The sequence below is a fragment of the Limulus polyphemus genome, unplaced genomic scaffold, assembly GCF_000517525.1.
Source record: "Limulus polyphemus unplaced genomic scaffold, Limulus_polyphemus-2.1.2 Scaffold588, whole genome shotgun sequence".
NCBI classification, from domain to species: Eukaryota; Metazoa; Arthropoda; class Merostomata; order Xiphosura; family Limulidae; genus Limulus; species Limulus polyphemus.
The window spans coordinates 331,322-343,672 of NW_013666198.1; the positions used below are offsets into that span (position 1 = coordinate 331,322).

Below are 12,351 nucleotides of genomic sequence, written 5' to 3' on the forward strand. Positions count from 1 at the left end.
GGTGGATGAGGGCGTGGATGGTTCCAGTTTTGTATCTTTGAGGGCATTCACTTTTAGCGTTGAGGTAGATTCCCTCTTTTCAATTAGAGTAGCCCAAGAGTTGACGGTGGGTGTTGTATCATTTCAAAAGTATGTGCAGTTAGTACATATAGCCCTTCTACAGCTATGCTCGAATATCCGAAACGAACAAATAGGAGGAGGGTTATTTTATTGTTACTTTTTTGATAAACATTGTTTCTGCTGGAAGTGTTAGTCATTTCATAACTTTCAAAATAAAAAAGAAATATATATATCGTTTTGAATATTGTATCAAATTAACGTAAAAACCCATTTCTCTACTTACGAGGATTTACAGTATTTATTATATGTCTGGAATAAAAATAAAGCTATGTCAGTCGTTAGTAACCTATCAAAATAGAGAATAGAAAAATATGGTTAAAAACACTGTATTAGATAAAACGTATGGTCAACTATTGGGCCAAACAACCTTCATGTAGATCCAATGCTTTGTGTAGCTACTTATGACACGTGTACGCTGCCTACTGATGTCAAGAATAAAAATATTCACTGTGATAGTAACAGATAACTACAAGATAAAAAAAAAACAATCATTTCAGTCAACTGGAATGATATACTGCTATAAGGAAGCGTATGATTCCACTGTTACGTCTAGCCGCGACTATCTAACGCATCTTTATTTTTACAGGTCTTCGCTATCGCCTGGCAAACCTCGGCTGGCTGCCAGGTTGCTGGATTCCTGGGAGTTTTGAGCAGCGAACTGTCAGTATACACCTTGTCTGTGATCACGCTCGAAAGAAATTACGCAATCACTCATGCGATGCACCTCAACAAGCGTCTGTCTCTGAAACACGCTGGCTACATCATGATCTGTGGGTGGGTGTTTGCTCTGATCATGGCTTTAATGCCTTTGCTCGGGGTGAGTGACTACAAAAAGTTTGCTGTTTGTCTACCGTTTGAGACCGAGCCGGCAGTGTCTCTGGGTTACGTTGTGTTTCTGATTCTTGTTAACGGCGTCGCATTTCTCATCCTAATGGGATGCTACCTGAAGATGTACTGTGCCATCAGAGGATCCCATGCCTGGAATTCCAATGACTCGCGCATTGCCAAGAGAATGGCTCTACTCGTCTTTACAGACTTCATCTGTTGGGCACCAATCGCATTTTTCTCCCTTTCTGCTGTGTCGGGTCTGAATCTGATATCTTTGGAGGAAGCCAAAGTATTCACCATATTTGTTCTGCCATTCAACAGCTGTGCCAATCCGTTTCTGTATGCTATCTTCACTAAGCAGTTTAAGAAGGATTGTGTATTGATCTGCAAGAGAATAGAAGAATCTCGGGTAACGCGTGGAATTGGCCGATGTCGTCACAGCTCCAACTTCTCAAACAGACAAACACCAGCCAACACAAACTCTGCAGTTGAAAGAAAGAGCGGCGGAAATGATCTACCACCTTGCCATTGTGGTGCTCATATGGCTACTGACGGAGCCACATTGTTAGGGAGAAGAAAGCGGTGGAAGCGAGTGGCTATGAGGTATTTAATGTGCCAAGACCAGCCGGTAGAATCCGAAAGTAATGACTATACATACGCTATCGCACAAATCCAGAAAAACATGGAACGTGGAACAAAACGAGCAGCAAGCATTTCCAGTGAGAACTTCTCCTCCCGATCAGACAGTTGGAGACAAGGCAACATCCCACTGCGACTTCTAGAACGGGGTGAACGCCCCAATCTTAATCGGAAATTTTCCCAAGATTCTAACATGTCCTGCAGTAGACAAGACTCCTCTACATCTACCTTCCGAATTTCTCGATCAAGCGTTAGTAGTGACTCCTCAAATCCTCGGCCAGCGCTACTCAACTTCCGAGAACGTCAGGGACCTACAGAAAGCGGCCATCTTGGGCGACCTTTAGGAAGTGTTAGAGAAAAAATGCCTATTGATGGAGAACCTCTGTCTTGTCTAATGCGTGATGTGATGAGCATATCCCGTGATAAACCACGACTCTGCCGCCAGGCGGCGGTGGACAATACATGTAATAAAAGGCAAATAGTCAGAGGATCCGCTACGAAACTCCTACAAAAATCTTCACCCTTTCTGCCATTACGACAAGGAGTTTTATGTCCAAGCTGTTCTAGGAAGGATCGAAGTCCACCATTGTCCTTCAAAAGTAAAGAACTGGAGGAGAAATTTAACTGTTTCTATAACAGGTTAGCAGAAACCAGTCATGAAGACAGCAGCGACATCTCTATGTATAAAGATGAACATGTTATTGTTTCTAGTGACCAATCCACAGGAGATCATAAGGTTGATTCATCAAACACTAACGACACATCCATTCCCGATTCGTTCACTCAAGAGGATCAAAACAAAGACGCCTCATTTCATCCTCACATTGCTATTAAAAAAAATGATAATGATAATGAACATGATAATGTTCGCGCTAACGAGAGAAATGTTTACAAGTGGCTACACCAAAATGCCAACGAGAACTTGCTACAAAGCCAAGGAATGCTTCGTGGAAGCACTGACAGTGTCTACGACCCTTCTCGTCTCCACGTCAATCCTGATAATGTTTCCAACAGTAAATCTAAGAGCATGACCAGTATTGGTAGGGTTAACAAGTTGACTCCTAGCCGTAAAGTAGCATCCGATAATTCACTAAAAAAGCTATCGTTGAAAAGCCTTCCAGCTTTATTAAGGTCTCTGTCTAGTCAAAGCACCAGAAAAATCGAAGAACTAAAAGTAAGAAGTCAGTGTTACTTGAAAGCAGGTCCTGCGAAAAACTTGCCGTGTTCTAGAAGTGAAGTTATAATTCATCAACATTCTCCTGACTACTCCCCAGAGTGGAGCCCGCCATCTCCAAGGCTGCTTCACGGAGCACTTGAAGGGAGAGATTCTGAGTCCGACTTGGATGATATTTACATTAACATGGACTGTAAATCATATGATAAACCGAGTACTCAAGCGAATGCAACTGGATCTTTAGCAAGTTCCAAACGGGAAATTGATATACAGGAGAATAAACATTCAGGAATAACGACTGCTAAGGAGAAGGAACCTCTAATCGACAAAGAAGAACCGCGACAAGAATAACACGATAGTTTACTGCATGGACGCTGGAAAGAATACTGTGATAAACGTAAACCATGTAATTTGTTGACTTTGCTGTATCTTCTGATTTAAAAAAAAAATGATTTCGTTTAAGTAAATGAAATATTATGAATTTTAAAAATCCTAACGAAATTAATCCAATTTTGATAATGAAAAGATTAAGGTAAAGAATGAATCATTTAATACAAGACATCGACCCTAGGGAATTATATTTAATTCCTCTCACTTTGGGAAAGTTTCGATAAAGGAATTTGAATGGAATAAAAATTCGACCTGTTTCCAAATATGTAGGATAACTAGAGAGACGATCTTGACCTAGTTATGATACAAGTTATGATTTCCTGGAATCACTGTTCATTTACCAAATGACAGAGGCCAATATTCTAACCCTTAACGTATTATCAGTGGCTGATTTTAGCGCGTAAGCAGGGTGGTAGTGGTAGTGGGGAGGGTGTACCCATAAATTGTACTTATATATCTATAAAAGATGTAAAAACAGCCTCAAATACCAACAAAACGCATCATTTTCAATAAAAAATACAATAATTTTCCGAGGAAACATACCCTCGTACCCCCTAGTATAAGTTGGTCACTCATTTCCTTTTTTTCTTCAAAAAGTATCACCGCCATTTTATAGATTTTTGCCTACGCTGTTATGATATGTAGGCTGATAGAGTGCGACTCATGTTTGTATAATATAGTGAGTTCGAACGTTTTTTATTCATATGATTTTCTACCACGAGTTTTACATTTAACCTTCATGAGGTTCTAGTGATGAAGCTCCTGAATTCACCTTTTTTTTTTTAACGTTTTTCCAGAAGCGTATAATTTGTTTAGGCTTGTAACACTTCATCTTAATAAAAAAAACGTTACGCATGATTACTAAATATTTATGTCGAGTGTGCGAAAACATCCACTAATTTTTTTCCAACAAAAAAAAGTAAAAATATTGTAAAGATTTTTAATAAAAAAGTGTGGACTAGTCATTAGATTTAAAGTACAAGAGTGAATAAAATACAGCTATGACAACTTGGGGTAATTGAACTTCTTTATGCGAACACAGTAATGTCTTTAGTTTATCTAGATTAAACTAAGGATATACAGCTAACAAGTATTAGTGCTTGCCAAAGAAATATCGTATACAGCAGTACCTTTGGCAAGAATGTTTCATTTGTCTGATTTTAACTACACGTGTGCAGATTACAAATATTAGTGGCACTTGATGAACAGTAGTATTATAGCATCTTTGGCAAGAAGTTTCTATTTTAATTAATCATGCAAAGAACACAAATACCACTTTGCAAGGATCTTTTTTAATATTTGAAATATTTCAAACTTTCTTGCTAATTCTCTTTAGATTAAAATAATAATAACTTCATGCAAGAATGTTTTCAGAATTTAGAATAATATTTAATTCACAACCAGGCCCGTGTTTATGTGTGTGTGTGTGGGGGGGGGGGGTTCAAAGGGACCGGGCGAATTAAACCTGGGGTTATGTCGTAAAGCCCGCAAAGTACTTTTAGGCTATATCGTCATTTAATAATAAAAATCATAGTTTTGGCTTTTCTTTGCATATAGACACTTGATACATTAAGAATGATTGAAATAATAATTTGAGTAATAATTAATATGTATTTATTACTTCATAAATTTAATAGATATTTGTTATTATTTCATTAACGTTTTTTACACTTATACTGTGAGCTAAACACGGCAGCAGCTATGATTTTGCTTTGTTTATGAGCTCGTTGCTGTCCTAATTTGGGATCTTATTTTTAATAAGTTCTTTAAAATGTTAAAAAAGACAGAGAAAGGAGGCCTAGCGAGGATGTTTGCCCCGGGGCTCGTGCTGGCTCTCGATACTCCTGTTCACAACGTCATTTCTTTTTACAGAAATTGTGGACTTGACTGGACATATTTATTGTTTCTATAACTTAGTGTGGTTCCATCATTTCCTGGTAATGTTTGTCGCCTTTTTTCCCCAGTAACTGTTACCATGATTAAAAATCTTCACATTTCCATACGGTTACTACACTTCCTCTGAAAAAGAAGAACAAGAAAAACTCATATATTCTAACAATCGGTTGCTCAGGCAGCGACTTGAGCCACTAGTTTTAGAGGCCAGTCTCGGATTCGCATTTCTCCTGTTCGAAACATTTTATTATAAACTATTTAAATTATTAACTATTGTGTATGAAGATATAACTCGGTTAACATTCATCCTGACTCATAAAGTTTTCTGTTTTGTATCTTATTTTATATATTTATAGCGAGATTCGGGTTTACACTACCGAAGCATTTCTTAATACATGCTAGACTGCATTCTCAGTTTTGTCCCTTTGGGTTGCTAATAGTTATTGATCGTTTATTTATTTAACCAAATCACGACCAAAGTTAAAAAAATCCTTTGAAAACACCCATTGTGATGGCATTAAGCATACCGTATGTTGGAAGTTCGTAACAGTCGTATTACTTTACGATGTTCTTTTTATTCTTACGTGCTTTAATTTATTCAATGGTTTTAACTTCCTATCTCACTGGAAACAAAGTGAGTAGGTATTTTATAACTTGATCTAAGTAAGAAACGAACACTTTTTTCAACTTACCATTAAGTTAACATAAAATTTCACTTCCATTAAATAGATTACTTATTCACGCATTTCTGAGAATATATTAGCTTAATTCTTCATGTTTGTATGTATTGGTTTGTGTGTTACATACATAGTTCTAGTGCTAAATGTGTTCTTGTAAATGTTATGTATTCTTGTACATCAAGATTTCTTCTTCCAGTGCCTGTTTCTATGTCTTTCGTGTTCTCTTACACCACATCCTTGATCTTTTGCAATTTTCTCCGAAATTAGCCAGATATTTATCTATAGAAAATGAAAGGCAAAGGAATTTGTTTAAAATGTGTATGTTTTTAAAATTACTGGTGTTCGTGAAACGAGTAAACTTAAACTTATCTGAACTTCAGTGGAAAAAAGTAAATGTTTTAAAACTCCTTTGAATCAAACTAATTACTTTTGGGCAATATTTTAATGTTCTTGTGATACTAGTTGTTGAATGTATTCCACTCTAATGTTTGACACTTGTCTCTATTTCTCTTCTGATTTTACAGTATACCACTTATAGTTACATCAACGTTAAACGTAAGAAAAAAAACCATTATAATGGTTTCACTGTATGGCACGTGTGTACTGCTAAAAACATTCCTGTAATCAATTCGTATAAAACTTATTGTTTGTTCATTGTTCAAATTGTATTGATAATCAGACTTATAAATGACGTGTTATTTTACATAAATCTGTTTATTGTTTCCATACTCACAGAATATAAATACTGAGCACTGTTATCTTACTATCTGTGCTGTTTTACATGCTGTTATATAGGGCAGTCGTAAACAGAGATAGGATTAATGTGCTTCATAAAGGTGCATTATTACTTAAAAACAAGTTGTCTTTATATTTTTTCTATTACTTTGTTCTTATTTTAAGTTTGAATGACGAGAGAGGTCATTACCCACTCAAATTACATGATATTAGAATTGATTGAAAAATTCCCAAACTCGATGAAGAATAACATAAAAAATCCTACTTGATTCTTTAAAAAAAAAAAGTCATGAGAAACAACGTGTTGAGATCAGTACAAGTAGTTTTGTGTTTGTTTAGGCAGCAAAGTTACATGAGAAACAACGTGTTGAGATCAGTACAAGTAGTTTTGTGTTTGTTTAGGCAGCAAAGTTACATGAGAAACAACGTGTTGAGATCAGTACAAGTAGTTTTGTGTTTGTTTAGGCAGCAAAGTTACATGAGAAACAACGTGTTGAGATCAGTACAAGTAGTTTTATGTTTGTTTAGGCAGCAAAGCTACGTAATAAGCTATCGCCACTTTGTCCACCACGGGAGTCAAACCCCAGATTTTAGCGTTGTAAATCACCGCTGATTCACTGCAAAACGCGTAAGACTTGCATAACATGTTATCGTGATAACATAGTCCTGTGAACGTTTCAATAATTTGTTAAATTGTCTGAAAACTGCATTAACTTACGTTTAGAAACATCATCGTGCTTGATTTTTTTCAAGAAAGCCTACGGTACTATTTATTGAATTATTCAAGGAGAAAAGCAGTGGCATCTCTCTTGCTTATATATATATGGAAGATATTAAACCGGGAACTACTGATAGAGCAACGTTGTGATTCTGTGTGAGAAAAGAAAGTCTTCAGAAGGTAATGGTTGATATGTCACTGTATTGGTGCTCGTAGGGTGATAAACCTAGATATAAACAGTAACGTGATAGAACCAAGACCTCACTAGAATTGTTTACCTAAACTATAATATATGACTTTATTATCGTGAATGATAATGTGGGAAGAGCAAATATTTAGTGTGAGATGTTTTTAAAACTTGTATATATAGAATTAAAACTGCAAAGAATAATTAATCATGCAGATGTTTCTATGTTAACAACTCGTTTCGTGAATTTTAAATTATCTCTATGTTCTAAGTGATTAATTAAGTATACTAATCGGCTTCTTTTTTTTACTCGTTGTTGCTTATTTTGGAAAATGGGTGTGGTTGTGTATTATGGAAAGTCATACGCCATTTGGAAACTAATACAGTTGCTGTGGTTGTGTATTATGGAGAGTCATACGCCATTTGATAGTTAAGTTTTCGTGGATTTTATATCGATGCTGGTTCGACCTTCGAACAAAAATACATTTAACTTTTTACTATTAATGTCTTGTATAATGTTGTTTCATTTGAGACTCGTACACAATAACATTTTAACTGTTGTAGCCAAAAAAAAAGAATGGAAACAGAAAAGAGAAAATGCCTATCATGACATGTTGTGCGAATTTTACTTTTTTTACTGGCTTTCCTCTTCTTCTCTGCTGATCAACAAGTTTTGTAGTAATGAACTAGGCCTTTTCAGTGTAAGGAATTGTATATCCTTAAAAAAATCACCTTTCAAAAAGTTAACAGCGTTTAAAACATTTCTTTCATGTAGGATTTAAATTCCAGGTTGGTCTATCCTCTTTGTCAAATGCTTTGATTTTAGTAAGAACGTGACTGGCTTAGAGTTAGAGTGAAGAGTTGTTAGTATTATGCTTCAGAATGGGATGGGAGTTACTAGATCTGCAATAAAAGCTCAATGTTCGTATATCAAGTAACAGATTGCTCCAGTTTCAACAGCCCTCACCACACCGAGGACTTCTAAGACCCGTCGCTACATTCGTTATTAGATTTAACAGCTTCTCAGTTCCTGGAGGAGATACCGCTGTATAATGGGCGGCAGGAGTCGCCGAGATTAATTCCAATCGATAACTAGTAGTCCATGCGTTTCTTGTGAGAGAAGGAAACGTTGCTACAAACAGTTCTAGTAGAATATAGTATCAGAAAAACGTCTAAATATATACACCTAACTTTTATATAAATAAATAATATGAAATAATAGGCTTTTTTTCTTGCTTTATTTGTAATAAACTGGTTAAAGGATAACTATTACTAGCCAAAAATCATATATTTAAGGAAAGAACATTGATATATATTTTCTTCATACATCAAAAATTGTGATGAATTTTTGTTTTAATGAAAGCAAGAATGTCTATGATGTTTAAACAAAACAATGATCTTTCCACTTGATCCAAACCGGAAAAATGGTTTAAAGAGGAGCTACTTTAGTAGGCATAACTAAACTCCAGAAGGAGAAATCCCCTTAGTAAGGCAAGCTCTAGTTTTAAACATTCATTTATCATGTATCATGATCTAATAACTATTAACTTTAGTTCAAAATTAATTGTTTTGAAAACTCTTGTTTGAATTAATATACACATCGCCATAAAAGTAAAGTATTGGAATGAACATGCGTATGAGTCTTTCTTCTTCTTTTGTCACTATTCTTATTGGACAAAAATCTGCAAATTCTGCTTTAGAGAATGACATTTATGAGTAGCTAAATTAAATGATTGTAAGATATTCTTGCAGAAAACACAATTCATTCCATACCTCGCGATTTGATCCGGAGATAAAGTGTTCGAAGGGATGGTACATTGAAATGGTGAAAAACAGTACTTAAACGTCAGAAGTAATGATAAAAACCAGAGAAATAGATCATTTAATAACATGGAATCGTTTAACAAAATAAGATCTTATAAAGATAATGACATACGCTTCTAAATATTAAACAAAATGCCCTAATAAAACAGCAATTACATTGACAAAATTAAAAGTAGTTGTCTCATGCCCTAATAAAACAGCAATTACAAAATTAAAAGTAGTTGTCGCAGATTTTTAAATTTCAAAACATCTGACTACAATAATGTTAAACTTAGAAACACAGGTGTGTTTATTTTTGTTTTAATGAAAGCAAGAATGTCTATGATGTTTAAACAAAACAATGATCTTTCCACTTGATCCAAACCGGAAAAATGGTTTAAAGAGGAGCTACTAATAGGTCATTAACCTCGTCGTTCCCTTATTCAATCAACATGCGGCAAAAAACGTGTTTTCTTTAGATTGTATGATTGCATAGAAGACTCCCTTGAGGTTCTAACTTTCAAACACAATATCAGAGTACCTCGCTAATCCACAGGATAGAATTGATTTATGTAAATCGCAGCCACAAGTGTTCTTTTTCTCTTCAGTGTACAACTGCATGAACTTCAAACAAGTGATTGTTTAATAGTTTCGTTTTGAGCTTATTTACTAATTATAAATATTATTTTATTACAAGTTACAACCTTTACAGTAAGGAAGAATAATTATAAAACAAGGTACGACTTTCCCATCACTAGTATGATCATTCTCAAGAACACAAGTTTTAACTAAAACCTTCTTTACCGTTAAAACTTCTGTACTTGAGAATGATCGCACCAGTGATCGAGCCTGTTTTAAAACTATTCTTGTTCTCTGTAAAAGCTGTAACTTCTAATAAAATAAGTGACTTTTTCTGAAACAAATGATAGAATAATGTAAAAAACTGATGTCGTTACTAACAGTTTTTATTAAGGATTTTCTTAGGTTCTTTACCTATAATATTACTGCTTCATTAAAATAAGTTATTTGATTATTGATTGCCAATTACGATTTATTAAGGGCAACATTTGTGGTTTTCAAAACTTTACGAGGTAATAAAAAAAAATACAATATTTAAATTCCCAAGTATAAGTGACCAAACTATTTTTCATCTGTATTGAATTTCATGCATGAAATTTAGATTCAAATTGAAAGAATTTCATTTGTTCAGCTCGCAAAGAATCTAATCCAAGTAATGCTCCCCACTCCCCGGTGACTCGGTAATATGATTGTGGGCTTATAATGCTAAACATCGGTGTTCGATATCCGCGGTGGACACAGCGCAGATGGTTCTTGTGTAGCTTTGCTCTGAAACAAAAATTAACAAGAAATCCAATTTTTAATGCGTCGCTCGCAGCCTTACAGTGTCATTTTTATCTATATGGAAATATTATTAGTTTTTCTAGATTATTTAGGATAATAATGAAACCAAAAGTGAGTTCTATTTGGTCAATATTAATAATGTTGCATTTTTATAAGCCTTGTAACAATATTGAATTAAGTTTAAAAAATGTAACTGATAAAGATATAAATATGATTCTGAAACCGCATTTTTTTTAACTTCAGTTTCCAAATCCATCACCTTCTATTAAATCGTTCTTTTCTACATGTTAAAATTCATAACAAAGTAAGATATAATCATTATTAGCTGCTAGGGCCGTTTGCATGTTTTTAATTAAACAAATCTTGTACTTAATGTACACATATAACTATAACAATTTATCTTCCACAATTGTAATATTTCTAATATCATCAAATGAATTTTGATTAATTTAATAATTTCGATTTTTATGGTGATCCCTGATGGCCTACAATCGAAATCACGCCCATTAGTCAAGGTCTTAATAATTTGACACGAATCAAATTGCTTTCCTTTTAATATTTTATTCAGGTGGCTTAAATTTTGCAATTTTCTTTCCTTTGTTTTCAAAATAAAGAAAAAGGTAAACAAACAGTAATTGTCACTTAAAATATGTTCAATAAACAATGACAAGTGATAGTTGGAGATAAACGTGAACTGAAACATCACGTGACCTTGTCTTTGAACAATGACGAGATTTGTCTCCTTGCGGATAATCTACGAAACACAAATAAACGTCAGTCAGAGAAGAAATCGTTCACCTGAGCCTCTCTTACACGCTGAAAAAGAATTATTATTTGGAAAATTATGCTTTTAGTGTTTATTCTTATTCACGTTGATGATCGGACAAAAGTGACAAGAATCGTTTTCAGCAGTTAGTAATGATAAACATATAATGAAGGTTTAAAAAAAGCAATTTCATTGTACATTATGCTATATTTTATGTGCTTTAAAGTTTAAACCACTTGCAATTACACCACGAAGTTGTGCACGATACATATTATTGTCATTATTTCTAGAATTGTACAAATTCAGTTGATGATGCATGCTTACTGTACTGCTAACTTGTCTGTATTTTCAACATGTCATTTCATATTTCTAGAAATGCAATAAATATACTGACATACTTGTTCACTTCTTCCATTCCTAATGTAAATTAAAATAATACGAAATACATATTTTTCTTCTTAAAAACAGATACAAAAATAAAGCTCACCAGTTTAAATAAACAAGGTATTTTCATAACTCAATATGTTTTGAAGCGAAAAAAAAAGAAGCTTTTCACGTTATGTCAAGGGAAATTAATTTAAAATAACAAGAGAATTGTAACTAAATATCATAATAATGTTCTGATTTTACTGAAAAACAAATACAGTTAAAACCGCATAGGCGACTAAAATAACAAAATTAAATTATAGGTTGAACAATCGCTACTCACCGTGATGTACATCATAGACAACTAGCCAATTACTAGGTACCTTACAAACCCCAAGTAACATAGATCATAGGCAACTCGCCAAATACCAAGTAGCTTACTATTCCTCGTGATGTACATCATAGACAACTAGCCAATTACTGGGTACCTTACAAACCCCAAGTAACATAGATTACAGGCAACTAGTCAAATACCAAGTAGCTTACAACTCACTGTGATGTACCTCATAGACAACTAGCCAATTACTGGGTACCTTACAAACCCCAAGTAGCATAGATTACAGGCAACAAGCCAAATACTGAGTAGCTTACTACTCACTGTGATGTACATCATACACAACTAGCCAATTA

At 34.4% G+C, this 12,351-nt stretch overlaps 1 pseudogene; it reads left to right on the forward strand.

Annotated features, from left to right (window-relative positions):
- LOC106459291 overlaps window positions 1-3,939 on the forward strand; it is a 98,192-nt pseudogene extending 94,253 nt beyond the window's left edge.
- Window positions 3,940-12,351: the final 8,412 nt, after the last annotated feature.